Source organism: Pleurodeles waltl, chromosome 3_1, assembly GCF_031143425.1.
Source record: "Pleurodeles waltl isolate 20211129_DDA chromosome 3_1, aPleWal1.hap1.20221129, whole genome shotgun sequence".
Lineage (NCBI taxonomy): Eukaryota > Metazoa > Chordata > Amphibia > Caudata > Salamandridae > Pleurodeles > Pleurodeles waltl.
In genome coordinates, this window is record NC_090440.1 from 1,352,576,856 (window position 1) to 1,352,604,389 (window position 27,534).

Below are 27,534 nucleotides of genomic sequence, written 5' to 3' on the forward strand. Positions count from 1 at the left end.
ACAAATCCAATGTCCCTACTGAGCATTCAGTCAGCTCTAGCCCTCTCATTAGGGTCCAGACAGCCCCTTCTGGCAGACAAGTCAAGCTGTGGCCTGGTTACTTGTCCTGAATCTGGCAAGAGAATGTGATGATCAGTAGCCAACCCTGTACCACAAAGGAATCTTCCTGTTGCCATTAATGAGAGATCCAAGGCTTCTGGTAAGGAAATCTTGGCACACTGAATGGAAATGTCTGTCTCAGCTTTATACCTAGGCTGCAGATGGTCCTTGTGTATTCCAGCAGTTCAGTTCTGTGGTTGGTTCTGGAAAGCTCTGCGTTATTGCTATTTCCACACAGACATGCCCAGCCAGGCTCTTTATCACAAGCGTGATCAGGGAAACAGGTGAGCTGGGAGTCTCTTCTTAGGAGAAACCCTAAATAAGAGTACAAAGGCACTGGAAGAGGCATCAGTTAACTCCCTATTAACCTGTGAGGGGTAGTCAATCTCAAGGAACATTGTGCTAGAAAGGGGCAGGGGAGCTACCTAGATTCAAAGGGGTCCTCTATCTCTTTCCCAAACCCTCCTCTAACTAACTACCAAGGATTTCTGGGATGTTCTGTGGAAAAACAATGTAATTCACATCAACTTCCCAGTGGTGTCTCTCTCCAATCCAATGTTTACATGTCACTAAAGGATATGTAATACAAAAACAAAATCCAGTGTGGCCACAGCTACATGTGTCATGGTCTCCAGATGTATGCTCTATATGTACGCAGTGATTTATACACTCCCAACATCCATAGACCGTATAGATGGGCAAAGGACCCAATTATTTTTTGGTATATTTTGCATACCTCAGTGTGATGCCAACAGGTATTCTCAGATGTTGGTCCTGTGCTCACTGTGCCACTGGAACCAAGCTCCACCCCATTGAAAGGGCCCAAATAGGCTGAAACTGGATTGGGTTTGCCTTTATTCAGATTGAGAGGGGACCTGGCTGGCCTGTTAGTTCTGTTATGGTAGTCTGAGGAAGCATAGTGATAAAAAAAAAAAATGGCCCTGGATGAGGCCCAAGTAATTACCAGTGGATGAGCTTAATTCAAGTATTTCCATGTCACTTTTTGTATAACGTAGATGAATGCCCTAGGTGCAACATAACTGATCATACATGGGTCTGAAGCTCACAGTGCCATTAGAAAAAAGTCACATACTACTGAAGAGTCCCAAATAGGCAGAAATCAGACTGGGACTGTCTGTGCTGTAGATCAGGGAGCCTGGCTTGGTAGTTCGGCCTGGATTGTTCCAATTGAAGCATAACCAAGGCTAATTTGCATATGGCGGGTTCTCGTCTGCGATGGTATGGTGGCCAAAAACAAAAATGAGGGAGATTGTGGCCAGAGTAATTCTCAATTGCCGGCAGTAATTCAGGTAAGCTACCCATCACTTTTTATTTTCCTCCGTGAAATGCCTTCAGTCCGACAGGTGTTCCTAGATGTGGGAAAGGTGCTCACTGTGCCCTAAGATTCATGCTTCCAGTACTGATGAGGTCCAAATAGGTCGAAACCAGTCGGGGGTTGAATGTTTTCCCATTTATTGGGGACATGCCTCACAGTTTTGACTGGACTGTTCCTAGCAGGGAAGGGTCAGGCTGATTTGCATATGGCTGTTTCCTGTCTGATGAGGCATGGTGGGCAGAAATGGATGAACAGGATTGTAGGCCATGGTTATTCCCAGTGGATGAGCATAATTCAAGTTATCCACCATTGCTTTTTTTGTTTTCCTCTGCCTACGAAGGGAAGCAGGATATAAGGTCCCCACTCTTCCCCTAGGCAAACATCAAGCATAAATCTTACCTGGTTATTCTGGTCCCTTCCAAGTCCAGTTATGTTCTGATTTGCTGATGGCACGTAACTTTTCTTATGGATATGACCCACCAGTGACTGATGATAATTACTCATTCAATCCTAAGAAAATTCCCAATGGTAAACCGGCATTGTTTGTCAACACTTTCTATTGTTTTGCTGCAACCAGCCCGTGGAAACCGTGATCACGAGTCTTTGAAAATGGGAGGTCTCCACTGTCAGTGTGTGAAGAGGTGAGTTGCCTTATTGAAATGAGGGCGCCCCTCCTCTTGAAAACCAACCCAGATTGGTTTTCAAATCAGGTCCCTCTCAATTAAGAATGGAGCTACATTGGCCGGGAATGTTAGAACCTTGTTTTCTGTCAACATGACAGCCTTCTTATTCCTGTCGACTGCCCTCTCTGACACTCCACAATAACTAGCAGTGAATAGTCTTTAAGTAACGTTTCCCTGCCATTCGAACAGCCTGTCCTTCTGTCCCCAAAAATGTATTTCACACATCATCCACGTGCAAACTGCTCCCACTGCAGAAGGCAGAACCTGGTCTGAGAACTAAAGTATTGGACAGACTTTTAAGCAGAGCAAAGCACGAGTTAACAAAATTATCTTTGCAGCTTATTTAACAAAAATCTGTCTTCAGTATTAGATTAGGGGGCATATTTATACCCTATTTGCGCCGAATTTGTGTCATTTTTTTTTACGCAAATTCGGCGCAAAACTAACTCCATATTTATAGTTTGACGTTAGACATGTCCAACGTCAAAATATTGGAGTATGCACCATTTTTTAGATGCGTGATCCTACCTTGTGTCAATGAGATGCAAGGTAGGCGTTCCCATCTAAAAAATGGTGCTAACCCCATAGCCCCATAGCCCCATATTTATCCTCCGTGCTAAAATGATGCACGGGTGGGAGGAGGGGCTAAATAATGGTGCAAAGGGTCAGACCAGGCGTTAAGGGACCTCTGGGCCCATTTCCATGGTTAAACACAATGAAATGGGTCCACAGGTGCCATTCTCAAGCCCCAGTAACACCCCCACCCACACCAGAGGGACACCAGAGGTTGGGGGACCCAATCCTGGGTAAGTAGGGTAAGTATAGGTAAGTATATATATTTTTTTTATTAAAGTGCCGTTGGGAGCCCAACTTGGGACCCCCTGCATGGCACAGGGTGCAGTGGCCATGCCCAGGGGACACTTGGTCCCCTGTGCTAGCCATTGGAGTGGACATGACTCCTGTCTTTTCTAAGACAGGAGTCATGTGGTAAGGATGGTTTTGCATCAGAAAATGGTGTAAAACCCCCTTCTCCTATACTGCCAGCCCCACCTGGCTAACGTCATTTTTTTTTACACTAGCCCACCCTTTTCACCGGCTTGCGCCATTCCATAAATATGGCACCCAGCTGGTGTTCAGGAATGGAGCAAGCCAGCGCTAAACTTTTTGGTGCAGTTATGCACCAATAAGTATAAATATGCCCCTTTGTATCTTGAATTGTAAAATTATGACTCTACTTTAAAAGTGTTCTTTTATTATAAGGAATAGCCACCACAGCCTCCTAACGTTATAAGTATGCATATTGTCCCTGGACGCTTCATTGTGCTACTTATAGATGATGTGGGTAATGTTAACAGTAGGCCTTTAACATGTCAAAACTTTTTTCATTTGCCATGTGCTTCATGCAGCTTTCCTCATTACAGATCAGAGCTAAAAACGCAGGGTGAAGTCATGCTTTCATAGGCCCTCGAGGGCCGTCTAAATAACATTGCAGCCCACAATTGACAATTAACTTTTAGGCCACTGGTGACTTTCTGGCTCCATATTTCCATAGACAGTGATCAAAGAACCACTGCAGACAGAAGGGGGATGGTGGTGGAAGAGCAGCGAGTGGCAGTTGATAGGGTGGCACACCATTCTCGAAAAATAAAACCAACCACCACTGATACAAAATAGTGTCTGTGGTAGCCAGACGTGGCAGCAACCTACGCAGAGAATGTACAGCAGCAGAGGACAAACAAAGAAAAGCAGTGGAGTGTTGGAAACAAAAGGAATGGAAAGCGAAGGAACTGATGAAGAGAGGCAGTGGCCAGGGAACAGTCAAAACAAAATGTGGCTCCTGACACAACACTCCATTTATGCTGTATAAAAGGGGGCAGTGAATCAATGTGGAGAGCGTGTAGAGTGACACAGGTCTGATGAACAGAGGTCTGGGGATGAGGGCAAAGGGAATAAGCATTGGCAAAGCCAATAGTTCCTGCCTATGCAAGAGCTATTGGCTTTGTCATGCAAACCAGCATTGTTACAGTTCAGTATGGCTAAAGATTAGTGGTGACGTGGAAAGTGGTATGGAGTGTCGAAGAGTGTCATAGAGTGGAGTGTTTAGATTGGAGTTACGTAGAGTGTCACGGAGTGGCATAGAGTGGTGGGTTGTGAAATGGCATACAGTGGAGAAGAGTGTCATACCATGTTAAAGAGTAGAGTGTCATGGGATAACATGTAGTGTTGTGAAGTAGAGTGCAGTGTCGTGCAGTGGACTGGATTGGTGTAGAGTAGAGTGGTGTAGAGTGGCATAGACTGGAGATGTGTAAAGTGGAGGGACAGGGTAAAGTGTCAGAGAGGAGTGGCAGAGCGTGCTATAGACTAGGGTGACATAGAGTGATGTAGAGTGAAGTGGTGTAGAGTGGAATAGAGTGGAGTAGTGTGTCAAAGAGAGGAATGGAGGAGAGTGGAGTGGTGTAGAGTGCAGTAAAGTGGCATGGAGTGGCATAGAGGGAGCTGCAAAAAGTGGAGTTGAGTGTCGTAGAGTGAAGTGGCATAGAGTGGAGTATAGTGTCATAGAGTGGAGTATTTTCGTAGAGTGGAGTGGCATAGTGTGGAGTAGAGTATCATGCAGTGGCAAAGAGTGGAGTGCTGTAGAGTGTCGTGGAGTAGAGTGAAGTGTTGAGGCAGAGACTGGAGTGCTGTGGCATAGAGTAGAGTATTGTATGATAAAGAGGAGTAATGTAGAGTGGAGGGTCATAGAGTGTCATGAAGTAGATTGGGGTAGAGTGGAGTAGAGTAAGGTGGGGTAGAGTGGAGTACAGTGGCGTAGAGTACAGTGCTGTACAGTGGAATGGCATGGAATGGCACAGTGGATTGGTATAGAGTGTGATAAAGTGCCATGGCAGTGGAGCAAAGTGCTGTGTAGTGGTGAGTAGAACTCACTGAGTTTCCTCCACAGAATTCTGTGGGGTTCCAAAAAACTCTGTAGGATTCCGCAGAGTTTTGCCAATGGTTGGCAAATATGCCCATTGCGCTGCTCATGCTGCAATTTAGTGCTAGTAGCACGAGCAGCACTGAAAAGTCAATGCCAACATCACCATGCGGTGTGCAAGAGTGCACAGCCCTCAAGTTGATTTTGCTGTTGCATGAGCAGAAAATCTAATCGAGCTGGGACACATATACTGGAGTAGCAGTCCTCTGACAGTGAGCACACATAGCTACCCTCGACCACCGTGTTAGAAAATTGCACTAGGGGAGTGCCAAATCTCACTTGTGCTCCTATTTCTGGAGCCTCGTGGGAAACATTTCTCCCACACAGTGATTAGTGGATATCGACTGGAACTCTAAGTTACAATGTTAAGGCAGAGATGCCAAAGTCTGCCAATTCTGTGGATGGAATAAAGCACTCCACCCACCCCCAGTGTCACAGAGTAAATTAGAGTGCCATAGAGTGGAGTGTCATAGAGTGAAGTAGAGTGGAGTGGCATTGAGTGGGATAGAGTACGGTGTCGAGGAGTGGAGTGCCATGGGGGCGTGGAGTGTAGTTGCATAGATTAGAGTACAGTGGAGCGGCGAAGCTTAGAGTGAAGTAAAGTGTCATAGAGTGTGGTTGAGTGGAGTAAAGCAGAGTGTCAGAGTGGCATAAAGTAGATTGGCGTAGAGTGGCATAGAGTGGCATGGAATGGCGTACAGTGTTTTAAAGTGGCATGGAGTGGAGTAAAGCATCATGGAGTGTTGTGGAATGGAGCAGAGTGGTGTAAATTAGAGTGGTATAGAGTGTAGTAGTCTGGTATAGGGTGGAGAGGCATATTTGTAGAGCATACAGTACCCAAAGTTGTCACTGTGCTAACAAAAGCCAGGGGCATCGACAGAGGCTTGGGGAGAAAATGGAAAGAGATGAGAATACCGTACACAGAATCAAAGGGAAAATGCCACCCCTTTTCACACACCCAGATTGCCAGATAAAGAGTCTCACTTTAAAGTCAGAGAAAGAAAAAAAAAACCATCAACCTCCCTGGAAGACAAAGCATGACATTTGACCTCTGTCTTTGAATGCACAGCAAATGTGATAAGATAAGAACAAAAATTATAGCCCTGTTTACAGAAAGCATGGACTCATGGAAGAATACAAGTAGTGATGGTAAATAGGCAATGCTACATCAAGCTGCACAACCCAAAGCAAATAAAACCAGCAAACAGAAAGCAAGCAAATGTGAGATAGAACCCACAAACCAAATGGTAAGCAATGAGCGGAATGCATTATTGGGGAAGCTAACCGAATGTCCCCAAGATGTCTTCAACAAACCAGATAGCGGCTCTGTCTGGTAGGCTTTGACCTAAAAACAACAACCAACCCATTAAAAAGAAGGTTAGCCCACAGGTTGTAATCAGGGTACAGAGTTCAGTAGTGGCAGTGTGATTATTCTGTCTCCAGCACGTCCTGTGAAAGCAGAGTAAGTGGGTGGTTCCTTGGCTCGCATTAGCTTATGCTGCACAAGGAAAGGATCATTCAGGTTTTAGATTGTGTTGCATATTGCTGCCATAATATGTGAGTTGTGTATGTCAGTATTTGTTATAAAGTGTTGCATGACACTCCACTGCTTAATATTGTCTTTGGTTTGTTAGTTTCCAGACTATGCCAGTCGTTTGCTGAGTACTCCAACACCCATTGTATCCTCTTTTATGACACCTTCTGTTGTGATGCAATTTACATTACTCACATCTTGAGTGCACATATCCCATAACATTTTACAATAAAATAATGCTGTGATAAAAATTCTCTATATCAAGAATTCCCATGTTAAAAAATGTTTAACACATTTTGTCCAGAGCAAAAGCAGATCTTGCGTCTACCTAAAACTTCTCATTGTTTTGGGGATCTGTAGTACGCCAGCATGTGCCATACTATTGATACCTTCAGATGCACCCATCTAAATGCTCTTGCACATGCCTAGGGGCATATTTATACTCTGTTTGTGCCGGAATTGCGTCGTTTTTTTTTACGCAATTCCGACGCAAAACTAACTCCATATTTATACTTTGGCGTTAGACCCGTCTAGCGCCAAAGATCTTGGAGTTTGCGTCATTTTTTAGCGTGGACACCTTCCTTGCGTTAATGATATGCAAGGTAGGCGTTCCCGTCTAAAAAATGACTCCGAGGCATGTGCGCCGTATTTACACTCCCGGGCAAAAATGACGCCCGGGAGTGGGCGGGTCAAAAAAAATGACGTCCAGCCGTTTTAGCGTCATTTTTTAACGCCTGGTCAGGGCAGGCGTTAAGGGACCTGTGGGCTCAGAAGGAGCCCAGAGGTGCCCTCCCATGCCCCTAGGGACACCGGGACACCCCCTGCCACCCTTGCCCACCCCAGGAGGACACCCAAGGATGGAGGGACCCATCCCAGGGAACTTAAGGTAAGTTCAAGTAAGAATTTTATTTTATTTTTTGTGGCATAGGGGGGCCTGATTTGTGCCCCCCTACATGCCACTATGCCCAATGACCATGCCCAGGGGACATAAGTCCCCTGGGCATGGCCATTGGGCAAGGGGGCATGACTCCTGTCTTTGCTAAGACAGGAGTAATTTCAATGGGGGTTGGGAGTAAAAAAAAATGGCGCTAATCGGGTTGAGGCGAAAATTTTGCCTCAGCCTGACTTGCCCCATTTTTTGGCGCCCAAGCTCCATTTTCCCCTACGCCGGCGCTGCCTGGTGTGGGTAATTTTTTTTTACGCACACCAGGCAGCTCCGCCGGCTAACGTCATTCCATAAATAAGGCGCCCGCATGGCGCTTTGGAATGGCGTTAGCCGCGTTAAATTTTTTGACGCACAACTGCGTTGGCGCAGTTGTGCGCCAAAAAATATAAATACGGCCCCTGGTCTTTTCTGGTCCCTCATCCAAGACTAGTCTTGCTGCTTCTTATTCCTAGAATTAGGGGCTTAGGTTGGGCCGTAAGATTGGGCGGTTGTGAGCTTCATATTTTCCAACAATCACACTTGGACATCTTGTTAAAACACATATGTGAAGCAGGACACGAGTGAGACCTAAGGGGTAGTGGAAAAAGGAGTGCAGATTGTTAGGGGTACTCAAAATGCAATATTTTTAAATCAATCAATATTTTAAGGCCTTCAAACAGAGGAAAGTGTGTATGCTTTTGTAAGTGTGGGTATGTAAAAATCCCAGGTGAAATCCGACAAACACTTTACATTACCCAAATGAAAGCACTTATACCCAACTTTTTACTAAAGAATACATTTTTAATGGAGGTGTAACAACCTCAAAACCCCCACTGGAGCTATGCCACTGCCCAGAATTCTTTGTTTGCAAATTTGTTTCCTCAGTGTGGGAATAGGATTGAGCAGCACGTAAGAGTAATTAAAGGAAGTTTATCTGTAATACTGATGTAGGGGCTGGTGGAAGCAGTGCCAGCTTTAAGGTGGTTCCATCAGAGCCGTATAACATGCATCACCCTTGTGTGTGTGTGGGGGGGGCATCGTTTGCATCACAAGCTGGGGTGAGGAAAAGAGCAGCCTACAGAGATCTTTGTATACCCTGTATTTTCTAGGGGATAATTATAACAGAAAGATAACTGATGGTTAATGCTCTTTTTGAAGGGATCTGTGATTTTTCTAGCAACAGTTTTGACTTGTCATACAGCAGCACAAAGGGTTAATGTTCCTGCCGCAAAGCACAACAAGTTGCATGCAGTTCACATATCCGTATTGCATGTAGATAGCTCAATGGGTTCCTGCATGTGTAATATAAATTATTTTGTTATTTTCGATTTCATACATTACAGCCCTTCTAATATAGCACAGTGAGCTGAGAACTGGCTTCAAAGAGCTGCTTGTAAACTGCTAGGAATAGGTTTAGAACCTTATTGTTACTGTAAAATTACATTTTTATTAGTATGGGTACCCTTGGCCACAGTGTTATGTTTTTGCATCCTGTGTTTGCAGGTGCAGATTCAGTAAAACCTTGTCCTGGGCTACTGCACAAAAGTGAAGGAAACAATGTGCAGGGTGTTGTTTCATGATTTACTTTCCTGATTTGCACTGAAAATTAGCCCAAAAGCAGCCCAAAATAGTAGTATGTGTTACTTTGCTCTACTGTGTGTCATAAGGGCATATGGCTACATGGAAGTTCCCACGCCACCACACATGGATGTTAACGCTAATCTCTATATACTAACATTGGTAGAAAATGATTTGTATCAAGAAATTATGCCTTCTCATGGCAAGCATAATGTTAGAGAAAGTTTCTGTTTTCTCCAACATTTTCCAATATTTCATGTGTACTGTTCCGTACAGCATACTTACAAAGTGGGAAAGTATTAACTTTTTTCAAGCATGATATTTTCTACTGCCCATATTTATACTCGGTTTGTGCTGAATTAGTGTCATTTTCTTTTACGATAATTCAGCGCAAACCTAACTACATATGTATACTTTGGTGCTAGACACGTCTAGCACCAAAGTTATGGAGTTCACGTCATTTTATGGACGTGGAAACCTACCTTGCGTCAGTGAGATGCAAGGTAGGCGCTCCTGTGCAGAGAACGACCATATGGCCTTAGTGCCATATTTATCCTCCTGTGCTGAAATCTAGCACGGCGGGATGGGGGCCTTAAATAAAGGCACTTAGCTTGCTTAGCACCATTATTTAACGCCTGGGTCAGGGCAGGCGTTAAGGGACATGAGGGCCTTTTTCCATGGTCAGAGACCATAGAAAGAGCCCACAGGTGCCCTTCCCTGGCCCCAGGGACACCCTCACCCACACCAGAGGGGTACCACAGGATAGGGGACCCATCCCAGGTAAGCCCTGGTAAGTATTTGTATTTTTTATTTTTTTCTCGCTCTGGGGCCCTGACTTGGGGCCCCCTGCATGGCGCTAGCCCCAGGGGCCATGCCCAGGAGCATTTGTACCCTGGGAATGCCCATTGAGGTGGTGGGCATGGCGTCTGTCTTTACAAAGACAGGAGCAATGTCCATGAGGCTTGTGTGCCAGTAAAAGGCATTACACTGCTTAGAGGCATTTTTTTGCCTCTAAACAGTGTAGTGCAATTGTTTGGCGCACAAGCTCCGGTTTCCCCTACACCTCCCCACCATGCGTATCGCCCTTTACAAGGACACTAATAGGGCATTAGCGCCGGCTAGCGCCAGTCCATAAATATGGCATCCAGCCAGCGTCCAGGAATGGCGCTGGCTGGCTCTATACTTTCACACGCTAAACTGCGCTAATGCAGTTTTGCGTGTAAAAGTATAACTATGGACCTAAAGGTGCAAGAGTGTGGACTTTGGTGTAATTTAGCCTACAGTACGTTAGTGCTACAGCAAAAGTAACAGCACCATATCTCACTGCATATAGCACTATTATGCTCCCTCACGTTCACACAATGAAGAGGAATAACTTTTAATAGATCTACCCTTCGTTTCTGCACACCAAGCACGCTTAGCATATATTAACCACCAGTATGGTTGACGTGACTACTGCACCTTGTGTGTGATCTAAATCGTTCCGAGTCCTACATTGAATTGAATAAATGTGAGAAAGGGTCTAAGGAGGGAAGAGGGGCAATTTGTAGGGTGACGAAGGGATGTCAATCGGGGTGGGGCTAGGTGCAATAAGCACTGTCCTGCAGGTAGCCACCACCACTTAAGCAGATACCTGGCTGAAGTTTAGGCCAGGGCCCAGCAATTGGGGCCATATCTTATTGTTTGGGGTGGGTTATACACCACCATAATAAATTAATTTTCTGATAAAAAATGTTGGTACGGATGCTTTTATTCGGGTATGGGGTAATGTCTGCCGGATTTCACCAGGAATTTTAACATTCATTCAGACAAAAACACACAAACTCAATATTTTACAAAAAAATATGTTTTAAACTCTTAGTACACAATCCGCAATCCATTCTCTTTCCACTGCTCCTTAGGCCCCTCCCATGCACCCTGCTTGTCGGATAATGTATTTTTACATTGTATGCCGGTCTGATTGTCGGAAAATCTGAAGCCTTCGCCAACCCACCACCCCCTCCACCGCCACCAGTCTTACTGACAAAGCTACGCCCCTGCCAGCGATTGGGACGTACAGAACCTGTGTTCATTATCCAGGGGTTGTTTTTGGTCTTGCCAGCAGATGGCACAATGTACCTTCAAGTTGGTTATGGTGCCAGCTAACAAACAAGAGGAGCTGCCTAGTACAAACGAGTAACTTTTTCATTTTTCTCCACTCCCGAGGGGTCGGGATTACCACAGACTGAAATACATCTGTCAACCCAGGAGCCTTAGAAGTGTTTCCCCAGAGGGTAAAGCCTGTACCTTGTGTGTCGAGTGTGTTAGACATTGCACATGGATGAGCTTCTGTCGAGATTGTTCCAGCTCCTCTGCATTCTGAACATATGGAGGCTTGAACTGCACTTTTTGAGACTAAGTAGTGTGGAAAGCTTTTTTGGTGGGTGGTAGAGTAATTTGAAGAAAATAAGCCAGGGGACTAGCTACCAAAAATGCACCAGGCTCAATGGCGCGAGCTCCCAGGAGTGTGAGGGGCCCAAAAGCGGTGTTGGTGCCCCATTTCCTTACTTGTTTTGTGTCCCTGCCACCTTGCTACGACACTATGAGTGAATTTTTACCTCAAGAGGTGCTGGGTTGGGAAGCCCATACATGGCTTGAACAATGCCTCTAACTGGAAATTGGTACTTGATTAGGGAAACTTCCAAGGACCCACTCATCTCCTCGTTGACAATGGAATGGACTGTGTCTGATAATTGAGTGCTCGTGTGTGTAAGGGCGGGGAAGTGAGAGAAGGAAGAGTGTATCTTGAGGAAGAGGTGCCCATATACGTTTGTGTGAGAGGGATACCAAAGTAAAGGGACTAATTTGTGATTGCTTTGCACCTTGACGAAGTGGCAGAAAGAGGAGCAAAGACTTGATAAAGTATTCATATTCCAGAGTAAAACCTTTTTAAACTGGAAAGTGGCCATTAAAGTAGTGCAATTAGTATTTTGCGATAGTTTGCATTAGTGGGGCATATCAATGTTGGGAATACCAATGATCCAACCCATGTATTTTGACAGAGAGCCAGATGCAGAAAGATTGGCAAAAATAACGCATCATAGAGACAGATGTCAAGTGGTTGAAATGTATTTATTTCCTCTAACATTTCACATATTGCATGTGTGCCACACAGTGCAGCAGGCATCCAATGTTTCAAATGTTTTAAAATGTGCATACGCTTAAGATTTATTGGATGGGTACCCTTCCAGTACAAAATATATGCTTGACATCACACACACCCTTTGCATAGAGCAAAGGTATGTGCATGGCTCTAGGCAGCCTGGTAGTGCACCAGAGCAGGGAAAGAGAGCAAGAGTAGGCCATATTTAGTTAAGTGTGTCCTTGAGATGCTCTTTAGTTGCTGTGGTGTGTTGCACTATTTTCATATAAATGTACCCCGTAGAGTTAGGTGAAAGTTGAATATGCACTACCCTAAGTCAGAGATGGAATGATAGGAGTTATATGTGTGATATATGCACAAGTAGTTTTTGTGTGTGATATGTATTTGTACTGTGACGACACCTATGTGTTATATGTACACTGAAAGGAACTATGTGTGTGTGTGTGAGATATGGTTACCTGTGATGAGCTCTGTGTGTGATCGGACAGCTTTAAAAAGATGTGTGTGATACATAAGTGCTTCAAATCTTCGTGAGTGGTAGTAAGCAATAACTAAATGCAATGACTTTACAACAATAATGTACTGTTTTCACAACAAGGAGTTCCATGTTTGAGGCATTTGTGACGTGCTTGCATCATGTGCACAGCAATGAGTTCTGTGTGTTAAGAGTATATAGCATGTGTATTTTATTTGGAGCACAGGAAGCTTTGTGTTTGGTATTTGCACTGTAGGGGAAATTTGAGTGCTAAATATGTGGCATAAGTAAGCTGATCAGCAAATATGTCTATGTGATGTTTATGTAATGTATATAGGATATGTGTACTGCAAAGAACTCTACATGATGCACATACAGCAAGAAGGTGATTACTTTCAAAATAAAATGCACACAAAAATTGCAACTTGGAGACAAACATTTTACTGAACTACTGTGCAACTTCAAGTAAAATAGGCAATATTATGGGTAACAGGAAAATAAATTAGGGGTCACAGTCTTAAAGAAGTCACAAAAGCGAACCCACCTATTGGTGACTGTTGGAAATTGGGCTATTAGTTGTGCAGTCAAAACTAGTAATAGTTCCTCAATTGTCCTCAGTGGGAACCAAACACCCCATTGTAGCACTTGTCACTTACAGGGTAGCGAAGCGAGCAGTCTAAGACCTACTCAATAGAGGTAGTGTGGACTAGGATTCACCAATCACTGGCACACAATAACACTCAAATGATTCTCCAGTCTGTAAATTTGCTTTAGGAAAGGAGAAGTACATTTATTACGCACACACTACTAAATACTATGCAGTATACATTGGAGCATACCATAGCTGAGCGGTCACCCAAACAGTTCAAGTGTGTTAAAACAGTCAAAGTGTCAGAAGGATATCACTTTGGCGTGAATCATGGTCATAACTGCAACAATGATCCATGACTAAAACATATGCGCACTCATCCTGAAAACCCAATAAAACATTTATGAGAAATACAATTTGTGCATTAGACAGTAATAATCAGAACAGTCCCTACAGGGCACCACCATAAAAATATAATTTTGAAGAAGCTTTGTGATGTAAACATATATCAAGCCTCTACTGAGCATAACCACATGAATTCAAAATAGCAAAGACCATTGCAGTATAACCATACATTCAACCGCTAGAAACACAGTGCAACACATTTTTAGACCTTTCAGGCCTTCTAGAATGTTATCACATGCAAGTCCCTTAAAAGGCAAAGGACTCCCAGCTGCAGAGCAAAAGCTTCAGTCATGGGAGAGCTTCATAAGACATAGAATAATGGGAGGGATAATGATTTTGGGGCAGCACTTCACCTAGAGTGGGGACCCAGACACAAAGAGCAGGTTGCACTGACCACTTTAGTGGTGTTCCCAACATCCTAGGAAAACCACAGGCAAAGTTATGGACAATAATCTATTTAAGAGGAAATGCGCTGCACTGCAATATGGGGCAAGTTTGTCTATTGCAGTCAATATTAGAACAGTGGCTCTTCCGCTGTGCCAGGGAGAGCTGCGCTGAGGTTTTTACAATGTTTTCTCGTAGAGTGCGGAGTTGCACCATGTTGCCTTTCTTTTTTTTTAAGGTGGGTGCTCCAGTGCTGGTTGGTGTTGGAGAGCAGCATAGGGAGCCCACCTCCAGCTGCCCTCGCTGGCTCCCTGCATGGCCTGCACTCTGGTGTGCTGTCACGGGAGCCGGCAATCCTTTTGTTGTGTCTATCTGTGGGCAGGTGTGTTAGGTGGTGGGCGCCTCCGACTCCTCCCAGACATGGGCACAGGGAGCGGGAGTGTGGGGCACGTGGGATTATGCGGTGGCACCCCCCCTTCTTCAATGAATGCCACAGGGATGCGGTCTTGGGCCCCTGCTGCCTCTGGCCAGGGGAGCATCACAGCACTTTCCCCACCCTGGAGATCTCAGGGACGTGTGGTAGTGCTTCCCCGTAATGGAGAATACTCAGGGTCGGGCTTAGTCCCGGCTACCTCCATCATAAGTCTGCCCGGGGGGTGGAATACCCGGGTGAGATATGAGAACGGGGAGGGGCCCCCACCCATGCCCTCTCACCCAACATGATGAAGAGATCCTTCTTGCACTGTCCCTTGGGCCCTGGTCCACCCCAGGGGAAATTGAAGAAACAGCAGCAGAGCCCCACGCACCTCAAGGGAGGAAAATAGATCAAAGTTCGCCAAACTTTAAAATGCCATAACTCGGGCCCTTTGGGACGATTTGGACGATCCTGGGTTCATTTTACTCCTGGTGGCGAGCCCTATCCAAAATATGGCAGGTGCAACAACAATCCTTGCCTCCAAAGCAGTGCAGTCCTCCAAAAGCTAGTCCTCTTGGCTCTCTGTGCCAGTTCTCTCTTGTGGCTTTGTTGGTATGCACAGAAAAGTCCAGGGCTTCCCCCAACTGGTCCTCAGGGGTAATAAGGGAGCCAGCTTCACTGGCTCTTAGGGAGGCCCACTGCTCCTAGGATCAACTGGACAGAGTCCTGGGTCCTGAGTGAGGATCAGGGGGTTCCTCCTTTTAGTTCTCCATGGCAGTCACAGGGTCCAGCAGCATGGTGGGTGGAAAATCCACGTGCAAGAGAGTCTTCCTATTGTACAAGAGTTTATAAAGGGGAGAGGAAGGTTCCAGAAGACAGGCACCTCTAACCAATCCTGGGGTGCCACATCACCTCTCCACCCCTGTTCCAACCCCTCTGCACAGCATGTTGGTACAATCCAAAATGGCATCATCAAGGAACCACTGGTCACACCAGCTCCTGGTCTCTCAGTTCCACCGCTTTCTGACATCACTGCCAGGGACCTGCACACTAGAAATTCGAAGCCGGCTCCCCTGGTGGTTTGGCTCCAGTTGTCTGGACACTCTCTTTTGACCAGGGGGCTTGGGCAGGCCCATCTCTAGGGCAGTGTGACAGATGGATGATTGACACAGAGCATTCTGCACCACCCCTGTACTCCTCCTCAGGAGCAAGGAGAAGTAGTGTTAATTGCTCCTTTTGAGTGGGGACAGCCTTTGTTCCTGCTGCTGAGGAGAATGTAATTGCTGGACCCAGCAGGGTGACAACAGGCTTGGGCTCTGATCCTGAGCTGAGCCAGGTGAATATGAACAATCTGAATGACCTACAAGATGTACAGTTATCATTTTGGAAGGGGCAAATTTGATTTTCCTGCACAGTTTATACTTTAGTTCAAGACATCAATGGTCTCTCAAGGCCAAGGGGAAGGGAAATGACATTCTAAGGCAGTTCTCCCCTAGGTGTTTAATGGAGTGTCACTATAGTTAAAACAGTAAAGCGCACTGGCTTCTCCACAATAGTGTACACTTCCTTCATGAGACCTTTCCCAGGTGAATACTTACACCTGCAGATTCCCCATTGAGGACAGTAGTCTCCCCAATGCAGCCCTCACACGTGTGCACATGTGTTCTCATGTACCCTGTCAAGTGCCCCTTGCAGTTTCTGGGTCGCAGCGGCCTTATCCTAAAAGGTGGGCACTGGCGGTAAACATCTGCAGTCTGTTTACCATGTGATTACTGTGGGTGAGACACCGGTAAGGAGGCTTATCCACAGTAAAAGGCCCAAAACCGGTGATCAAAAAGCAAAAATAAATCTTGCTGTACTGCTGGGGTAGAACCCAGTGCAACACACACCACTGCTAGCTGAGATTAGGAAAGGGATATCCATCACTCATGGGTACTCTTAACCTACTCAGTTGTAAGAAATGGCAAAGGGTTCTGACCAGACACACCATTCGCCAGTTGTCTGCTGCCACTAAAAACTCCCAGTGGCTCTCTATGCTAAGACCACCCACCTAACTCAACCATGTGGCTGCGGATCTCTACAAGGAACCTAGACTGCACTACGAACCCCTCTGGTTCTAGATCAAATGCATCCTGGACACTAACCACCTATATGGACTGAGCAGGTCTAGTCCCACCCTTTCCATGGGTCATGCATCGCTTCGTCCACCACCTCGTTTCTGGCAAGGGTCCAGTGCCTCTGCGCTGATGCCAGCACAAATGACAGGGCCAACCTGTCCCATGGGTCTCCAGGAGTCTCCCCTCTGAAGAAGAAACAACCAGTACCCCCAACTGAACTGAGTCACACAAGCTCCTTGAACAAGCTGCTGACCCTCACCCTCAGTAGTTACTCTGGGGTCCATGCTGCCACCACCCTTTCGGGATGACTGTGTCCCCTGAGGGACAAAGGGTGCTCCTAGATAAGAGTCACCCAAAGAAGTTTCTACCACAGGAACCCCTCACCTGTGGACTCCCTCCAGCCCCATCGGGTCAACAGACGCGATGCAGGACACCACTTCCTAGCCTCCATGCCTCAACCATGAAGATCACGCAGGTCTCCCATTGAGAGGCCCACATTGCCTCTTTTCACCACACTCAGTCGAGGGCTTGTCCCCTCCTACTGAGCACTTGCCTGTTAAACCAGGACTTCAAGGAGCCCCAGGTCATCCACACCAAGGCTGGCACACCAGCACTGCCAGGACCTCCTGCAAACCCTCATCAGGGCAAAGGGCACCTTACAGAAGTCTGCCAGGCCCAGTCCTCGACAGCCGCCTGTTTGACAGCCCAAAGTAACCGTCCTAGACAGAAGTGACTATACCATCCCAGTCCAAAGAATAGGGTCCCTTCACTTAACATAGACCTCACCTGGCCTCCTGGTTGGGTCATTGCAGGTAGAACCACCTTCTGCACCAGGCTGGGCGTCAATCTACACAGTATGTCCAACTCCTGGCAACCCATGACAAAAAGTGACTCCAGAGCATCTCCCCAAGGATGGTACACCCACAATGCACCAGTAGACCGGGGCCTGCTTAAGGCAGAACCTCCTGCCAATCCTCTCCATACTCGGGTGCCGAACCCATCAACCAAACCCAGCAGAGAGCTATCCCCACCTATTGCACCCTTGTCTAGTGAGGACTTTGAGGGGCCTCAGAGCGTTTCCCCAAGGCTGGTACACCAGCAATGCACCAGGCAGCGGCCTGCTTAAGACAGCACCTCTGACATTCCCTCACTTGTGGTGAGGCGCTAGACCCCCAGCTGCAGGCCTTCCACTATTGGTCCTGGGACCTGACCGCACAGGACCTACCTGATTTGCCTACTGGATAGACATTGTCCCAGAAACCACCCCTGGTACAGAACAAAAACAGTCCTAGGATGACATCCTACACTGCCCTTGGGCAGTTGCCTTCCCTATCCCGACATCTCAGGGTCCACTGCTAAACTTTCTCGGGAATCTAGGGAGTCTTGTCTGATCAACTCAGGGTCAGCCACTAGACCTTCAGTCGCAGGAACCATCCCTCCAGAGGGCCACCCACATCCATGGACCACCCTGGCCTAGAGCCCCTCCTCCCCACCATACAACTAATCTGGACCATTGGAAACAATTTTCTCGCACCCCCCTCCATGGAAAAAAATTTCAGGAACCTCCCACCCTCCTGGTGGGAATCCCTATGGGATTCCCACCAAGACAGTCCTCCAGAAGTAAGTATTTTCCAGTCTTCCCTGATTATTTTTTGTACTCTGTTCAAGATGGGGTTAAAGGTGGTGACACAGATTAGTCTCTCTTCCTTTTGTTTAGGAAAGGATGCCAGTAGTTGTTCCCTTTGGTTATTGCGTGGCCTCTTGTCAGCTCTCTTGATGAGATAACTAGGATACTTCTTGTCAGACAATTTATTGGAAAGTTTCTTAGCATGACTGGTATAATCCTTTAGATTGGAGCAGTTGTGCCCCAGTCGTAGAAATTGGCCAACTGGTAGGTTCTCCTTTAGGGCTCATGAATGGAAATTATCAAATTGAAGCAGGTTGTTCTTATAAGTTGGTTTATAGTACACTTGTGTCTCCAGAGCCCCATCTTTTTCATAGATTAGAAAGTCAAGGTATGGTAGCTGCGTTCCCCCTGTGGTCATGGTGAACCTTAGATATGGGTTCAATGCATTGAGCCATTCCGGGAACACTAAGGCTACTTTGGTAGAGCCTGCCCATATTATTAGCACATCTTCAGTGTAAAGCTTCCATAGTCTAATCCGTTTTTGAAACGGGTTGAAGGGATGGAACACGTGTTGTCTCTCAAACTGGTCCAAATAGAGGCATGCCAAACTAGGAACAAAAGTACTGCCCATTGATGTCCCATGTACCTGCAAGTAATATTTTATTTTCAAACTCAAAATAGTTCCTAATCAGTGCCAGAAGAGCCAAATCTAGTATAAATTCTGGACGGGTTATTGAAGCCCATCTGGTGTTTCCAAAGAGTTCCTCTATGACCCCCGGCGTAGCTTCCTGGGGTATGTTGGTATATAAGGATTCTACATCCAGGGTAATCAATAGTTCCGTATCCTTATCAAAGCAAATCCCCTCTAAGAGTTTCAGAGCATCTTTGGTATCTTGTAGGTATGTGGGTATCTTTTTGACCAGGGGTTGAAGAAATACATTACAGAACTGTGATAACGGTTCCAAAACTGACCCTATGCCCAAGACTATTAGTCTGCCTGGGGGAGGGTTTTTTTCCTTTGTGGATTTTTTGAAGTATGTAGAAGTATGGCACTTTGGCATTATTTTGAGTGTGGAAGGCTGCTTCATGTCGAGAAAGTCAGTTGCTATCCTGACCTTTCGCCACCAGGAATGAAATCTCTTCCTGGATCTCAGGAGTGGGATCTCTAGTTAGTTCCTTATATTGCTGTGAGTCATTCATCCGTGTACACTTTGAGTGGCATGACAACGGTGGCCCCGCCTTTGTCTGCTGGTTTGATAACTATATCCTTATCACGTGCTAGGCATTGGATAGCTGCTGTCTCCTGTGTACTGTATTGTGATACCAGTTAGGTTGTACATTCTTAAAACTGTCAATCTTTTGACTGACTGGCTTTTAAATGCCAAAACCTCAGTGGCATAAGACTAGTTGGGGGGCACAACGTAGACTTAGGATGTAGGCCGGTGTTTTTTTGGTTTTGTGAGGCACCTAACGGATGGTCATTGAAAAACGTTTTTAATCTCACTTTGCGGAAGAACTCAGATATTTCAGTTCTTACCTTCAAAATATCTAGTCTAGGGGTCCAGACAAAGCCCAGTCCCTTGTTGAATACCCTTATTTCCACTTCATCCAGGTTCCTGTTACTCAAGTTGATGACATTGTTTGGTGAGGAGGTCATGTCTTGCTGGTGCTGTGGGCATTCTCTTTTGGTAGCTCGACTTCTGAATTCTCCTCTCTCGGTTTCCAACTCACCCCTTTCTTTTTCCTTCTTCCCCTTCCTTGGCCTCTCTCTAAAAAAGGTGGGGTGTTGTTGGCATATGCCCAGGGGGCCTGGGGTGGTGCAAACATGGGTGGGTTGAAATGGGTGGCCGGTCTATAATGTCGACTCCAACGCCAGTGCTGGTTGTTCGTCTGGGGAAATGGTCCCAATACCGGTGGTTGGCTCCTTTGGAAAGCTTGCCGCTCCCTTCTTTATTGGGAACGCTGGTACGAATCACTATCAGAGTCAGAATTAGTGCTTTACCAGTAGAGACCCTAGTGCAACCCAATATGTTATATAATAGCTTGTACCCGTCAGGGTTTAATTACTTGTTATTCTCCTACCATTACCTCCTGCATGATGTTCAGCAACACGCAGAGTGTGACTACAAGGGGCATCACCCCCACCCCAGACCAGGGGTCAGTGACTCTGATGAGTTAGGGTAAGGAAGTATACTAATATACAGTTGTATTAGCTAATATGTAGTAAGGGACTATTGCCCCCAGGTCCACGCAAACGTTGTATTGCATAGTTTGTGGTTTATAATTACACCTACAGTATGCCATTGGGCACCGTGTTTGCAGTGGGGTGGTGTTTGATTTTGGATTAGAAGTGCCCACCTTTGGATATAGCCTTTATTGCATGTTTCCTACATAGTCACTTCTAGTAAGGAACAAATGTAATGTGTTCTGTTGTTCCTCTCTCAGATATAGGTGCCACTACAAGTGGAGTAATTCTCAGGTAGGCCCCCCTCCTTTTTAGTCAGCGTGTGTCTCTTCATAGAGGAATGGATAGGTTTCTTCACACACTTCAGAGAACAGGGATCTAGGGCCCTGAAGAATGCCCCAGACCAATTATGGCTCATTGTGGCAGAAACATGTTGGCCGCAACAACAAAAGGGTCAGTATGAGTCATTGTACTCAAACACTGCCCATCCTTTGCCTTTAACCTTACCAACAGACACCACGATTAAAGGTGCGAAAGACCTTGGTGATCTTGTAGGTAACTTTAATTCTTAACCGGATCCCTGAACTATTCAGAGTACCAACATTTCAGTTTGAGTACTCCCTCTGGGAATCCCAGACCACAATGTTGATTCCGTCCTGGTGGCATTGTCCTACCAGTGTCGGGATAGGTGGTAAAATGATGAAGCATGATTCTACTATGTGTGTGAGACCACCTATTCAGTAAAGGGGAAATCTCACAGGTAGGTGCGGTACTGATGGTTTTCACAAACCATAACTTCACCCTGTACTATATTTTGTTTTGTTGGCAGAACCCGGTGCAGCAGAGACCCTGTATTTCGGTAGCTATATGACTTTGAGGAATTCCCAGGAGTTTACAGATGTAGGCATTAAAGCTATACACCTAGTAAACTTTTGTGAATTTTACTTTTAACACCAGCAAATATGCAGTTGTATATGTGCTACTCAAAACTTGGCTCAGAAAATGCAAATTTGCTTGTAAAAACTTTATTTTTTCTTCAGTAGATTGGTGATAAGTTTGTTAATACCCTGAAACAAGTAAGAATGTGGATGTGCACATAAAGTATTCTACCCTAAAACCATCTCTTTCCATCTACTTTAAGCCACTGTAGTCAGATTTGTGGAAAGGTGCCAAAATCAGAGCCTTGCTATAATCCAAGCCCTAATAGAGCACGAGTCCTAACCTAATCAGAGAGGCAGAGTGCTGATATAATGAGAATTCTGCATTAATTTGTCACCTCGCTGTATTGCATCCAAAGGAACAAGTGTTTTTTTTACAGGGCAAGTCGATTTCTCAAGCATTGGATATTTTTAGCAAGTAGATGTTTTATAAAATTCCACACCCTTGATTAGATATCTTTCATGCAGCTGGCAGAGAGGCAGTCCAAGCCTTAACAGCCTGGAAGAATATTGAGTGACCTCCAACCTGGTCACATTTACATCTTGCACCTTCACCAGAGAAGCTGAACTAGAGCTCATTGATCAGGCAGAGGGGTAGGACTGGGAGCATTAACACAAAAACCCAGGGTCTGAATTAATTTGTTTTTATGGCACATGAAAAATGGCTTTAAATAAAATTATCTTGAGAGCCAGCAGCCATTGAAGGGCTTGAAGACAGGGTAGGCTTTTGGCATGGGTGAGATGGGCCCAAGCCACAAATCTTCATAGGGGGCAGGGAGCTGCCTGCATTAAGGTCCAACAAACAGGAGCATTCCTCTCACATGGCTCCAGTAATTCAAACCACACTGCTTTTATTTTTTATTTGCCTCAGGTGCCATTTTTAACACCCTATGAACCTTTTCCATCTTTCTCATGCCTCATGCCTCTAGGTACCAACAACTGAATCTGCTCCATCAACAACTTGGCACCAGCCTCAGGGAGCTAAACTGTGGGTGAATTAGAGGAGTTTGTAGCGGCGGCTCATCTGTTATGGCAGAGGAGCATTGCCCCCCTGCCAGCAGATGCAAAATGAAAAATAAAATGATAAGAATTTTTTATTATTATAATTTTTCTTCACAAGATGAGTGTTAGGGGCAGGCTGTGATGATGACAGCACTAAAGGAGTGGTGGACACTGCTGCAAGTGTGCATGTTTGATTGCCCGGCTGTCTTAGGACTTCCAAACAAACATGCGCACTGAGTTCTCTTCAACCCGAGCTGCTTAATGGGGAGAGAAGAGCAGGTACAGGCTCTCAGTCGCCCTGGAGCGCAAAACCAGCCCACTCAGACCAAACCCTGCGCTTCTCTAACGCTGGGTAGTAGTTTTATCAGCATGAGAGAGTGGTCTGGATTGGCATAAAGGAGTCTGGAATCCTATGCACTAGCAGCAGAGAAGCACAGAGGCGGCGAGCGGTAGGTAAGTGCTTTTATTTTTTTATTGATATTGCCCCCCACGCTGCCCCACCACTTCTCTGCAATACCAGCCGCTACTAGGAGTTTGGGGAGGTGCCAGGATGTTTGTGCTCCGTGGCCAGTCACTGTTCTGATGAAATCACACAGTAATGACCTGTGAACAAAAAATGGGCAACCTGTAGCCTCATTCTATTCACCAGAAGGACTGAGGGAATTAAATTTACTTCCACCTAGGGCTCAATCCAAGCTAGGGCTGGCTCTGTACTGGGAAATATGTTCCCGATGTGGCACTCCAGGGACCAAGCATGCTACAAGGTTTTGAATGACCTGCATTCAATAGATAAACTGTTTGAGCAGGCCTAAGTAAATTGTATGAGAAATAGAAGAAGAATGTCCATAAGAACAAGGGGCATGAGATATAGGATACAGAAAACAAACTTGAAACCCTGAGGGCAAATTTGGAAGGAAGACAGATTGTCTCAGGTCAAAATAAACATTAGCAAAACGTAGGTCTGGCTTGTATTTTAAGTCTTGACTAAAACATTAAATAAAAAGTCTTATGCCAAAAAAAAATCACAAATATTTTATGTATACAATCCATCTATAAAAGAAAGAATTTAGCATGTGATAATTTGGTGTACTTTTTAGATGTAAAATAGTCCCGAACATACTACAGTGCAAACATTCTCCAGGAGTAGAATGATGTACTGAAGAGCTAATAACATGAGGTATAAGAAAAATAGTCCTCTGAGCGGAGCCAAAGCCCACTATACATTTGTGTTTAAAAAAACACATTGGTAACAATAGGTAAATGCGCCAGAAGCGCACTCTCGCCAGACCTAAAAACGAGCCCGTGTTTTCAAATAGAAATACTTCCATTTTGTCACATTTTCAATTGAGGCGGTTCTTACACATCTAGGTGGAGATCTCAGTTGGACACTTTTGAAAAACAGTGTGCAGATGACTTTTATTTTCTGCTGCATTAAGTAGTGTGCCAACTGCATAGCAAATAAAATGAAAGTCATATATCTTAGTTCATAATTAATAGTACCGGGTTGTTCTGTACGTTCTGTTTGTGCATAAGCATGTACTCATTCGTGTGACAATTTGTGTGGTAATGTGCCGGGTTTCTATACGTTTGTGGTATATGTGTAAATTTGTTCAGCGTGTGGTGGGCTTTTGTGTGATGGGTCTGTGTACACATGGCAGACTGGTTTATGTACTTGAGATGTGAAATGCTTGTTAACGTGAGCAATTTGTGGTGCATGTGAGTTTGTGTGTTATTGAAATACGGATTCTATAGTTCAAGTGCATTTTACACATGGGAGATGGTTGATGTTTGCATTCGTACACCTGTGTGGTGTTTGTGTGTGTGTAGGAGGAGGGGGGTGGTGCTGCCTGTTTGATATTATATAAGCATACATGTGTTAGTGAGCCACACGTGATCTACGTATGTATAAACTGCAGGTGTGTATTATAGACTTGCGCCTATTTCTCTAATTACATGAATGTGATGTGTCTATGTGTCATCTACTAAACACGGATTAGGTGTTTGCATGCAGGCATTGTTTGATGATTTTATGCATGTTTTATGTGTACATGGCCACACAGTCCTACCACCTCCAGAAGGATCGGTGTGTGTGTGTGTAGATTATACATGTTTATACAATACTTTTGCTCCGTCAAGGCTGTTTACCAAGCTGAATATCTGATGATCCCGCCTTCCGTCCAACCCTAAGAGCAGCTTCCTGGCTCTCACTCTACAGGGGTGGGGGGGATCCCTTCATTCCATATGGCCTGTCCAGCCCTGGATGTCTGGAGTGGGCAGTAAAGCCCGGAGGAGTAATCTCGTCCTGGTACTTAAACTGCCCATTGCAGACTCAGAGCAGAGCCCAGCCAACTCATTAAAGAGATTAGGGGACTCCGGCCAGCAGCTTTTAGGAGGAGGTAGGGATTACAGTCTAATCCTTTGAATAATCCCCTTTAGAAACTCGAGAAAACAAGGAGGGCTAGGAGAGGGGTGGATGGGAGCCGCAGAGTAACAGTAGGGGCGGCACAGAGGCTGGGATCTTGGATGCAAGTACATGGCTGAGAAAGAGGATCTAGGCGCTGCAGCGTTGTAAGGGGAGCCCTGGACATCAGCAGAGAGAGATCTAATGGCAGAGGGAGAGGAGAGCAGACCCTACTGCTCGTTCCTGCTGGTGTGTCTACCACTTTATCTACAATACTGGAGCATATTAAAGGCGGAGCTGTTACACAGCGTGAAATCACTTTCTTAAAATTTAGCAGGAATAGATAATTAAAACTGTGCTTACCCTCTGCGTGACTTTCACCCCATTTCCATTGGGCCTTATTTTGTTACATCTGTTATCCGAGAGCTAAGAGGGGGCTCTTGAGGATTGTGGCCAATGGATTCTGCAAAGTTGTGAAGTCTGCTGGTGGTAACTTCACAAATGTTTTTGCAAGTTTTGCAAAGTATGAAGCGAGTGAACTTTCAAAAAGAGAGACATTTTAAGTGGTCCTTCATGGCGAATAATACCAACTTCCACAAGCGACCATAGATCCACAACCTCACTCTGCCACGCATTGCTTTACCTGTTATCCTTTTACATGAAAACGAATGATTTCCTAGAAATTGCTAGGTAGTAAATGTGGCGTCATCATCCTCACACATAGTGAGGTCGGACGTTCAAACACAGGGGTCTTTTTACAATTCTATAAAATATGTTTATGGTAGTTGTAGGAAAGTACCATCTTGCCTGGCATGTTACCCCCATATTTCACTGTATATATGTTGTTTTAGTTGTATGTGTCACTGGGACCCTGCCAGCCAGGGCCCCAGTGCTCATAAGTGTGCCCTGTATGTGTTCCCTGTGTGATGACTAACTGTCTCACTGAGGCTCTGCTAATCAGAACCTCAGTGGTTATGCTCTCTCTTTACTTTCTAAATTATCACTAACAGGCTAGTGACCAATTTCACCAATTCACATTGGCATACTGGAACACCCTTATAATTCCCTAGTATATGGTACTGAGGTACCCAGGGTATTGGGGTTCCAGGAGATCCCTATGGGCTGCAGCATTTATTTTGCCACCCATAGGGAGCTCTAACAATTCTTACACAGGCCTGCCACTGCAGCCTGAGTGAAATAACGTCCACGTTATTTCACAGCCATTTACCACTGCACTTAAGTAAATTATAAGTCACCTATATGTCTAACCTTTACCTGGTAAAGGTTGGGTGCTAAGTTACTTAGTGTGTGGGCACCCTGGCACAAGCCAAGGTGCCCCCACATCATTCAGGGCAAATTCCCCGGACTTTGTGAGTGCGGGTACACCATTACACGCGTGCACTATACATAGGTCACTACCTATGTATAGCGTCACAATGGTAACTCCGAACATGGCCATGTAACATGTCTAAGATCATGGAATTGTCACCCCAATGCCATCCTGGCATTGGGGAGACATTTCCATGATCCCCCGGGTCTCTAGCACAGAACCCGGGTACTGCCAAACTGCCTTTCCTGGGGTTTCACTGCAGCTGCTACTGCTGCCAACCCCTCAGACAGGTTTCTGCCCTCCTGGGGTCCAGCCAGGCTTGGCCCAGGAAGGCAGAACAAAGGACTTCCTCAGAGAGAGGGTGTTACACCCTCTCCCTTTGGAAAAAGGTGTCAGGGCTGGGGAGGAGTAGCCTCCCCCAGCCTCTGGAAATGCTTTGATGGGCACAGATGGTGCCCATCTCTGCATAAGCCAGTCTACACCGGTTCAGGGATCCCCCAGCCCTGCTCTGGCACGAAACTGGACAAAGGAAAGGGGAGTGACCACTCCCCTGACCTGCACCTCCCCGGGGAGGTGCCCAGAGCTCCTCCAGTGTGCTCCAGACCTCTGCCATCTTGGAAACAGAGGTGCTGCTGGCACACTGGACTGCTCTGAGTGGCCAGTGCCAGAAGGTGACATCAGAGACTCCTTCTGATAGGCTCTTACCTGTGTTGCTAGCCTATCCTCCTTCCTAGGTAGCCAAACCTCCTTTTCTGGCTATTTAGGGTCTCTGCTTTGGGGAATTCTTTAGATAACGAATGCAAGAGCTCATCAGAGTTCCTCTGCATCTCTCTCTTCACCTTCTGCTAAGGAATCGACCGCTGACTGCTCAGAACTCCTGCAAAACCGCAACAAAGTAGCAAAGACGACTACTGCAACCTTGTATCGCTGATCCTGCCGCCTTCTCGACTGTTTTCCTGGTGGTGCATGCTGTGGGGGTAGTCTGCCTCCTCTCTGCACTAGAAGCTCTGAAGAAATCTCCTGTGGGTCGACGGAATCTTCCCCCTGCAACCGCAGGCAACAAAAGACTGCATCACCGGTCCTCTGGGTCCCCTCTCAGCACGACGAGCGTGGTCCCTGGAACTCAGCAACTCTGTCCAAGTGACTCCCACAGTCCAGTGACTCTTCAGTCCAAGTTTGGTGGAGGTAAGTCCTTGCCTCCCCACGCTAGACTGCATTGCTGGGTACCGCGTGATTTGCAGCTGCTCCGGCTCCTGTGCACTCTTCCAGGATTTCCTTTGTGCACAGCCAAGCCTGGGTCCCCGACACTCTAACCTGCAGTGCACAACCTCCTGAGTTGTTCTCCGGCATCGTGGGATCTTCTTTTGTGACTTCGGGTGAGCTCCGGTTCACTCC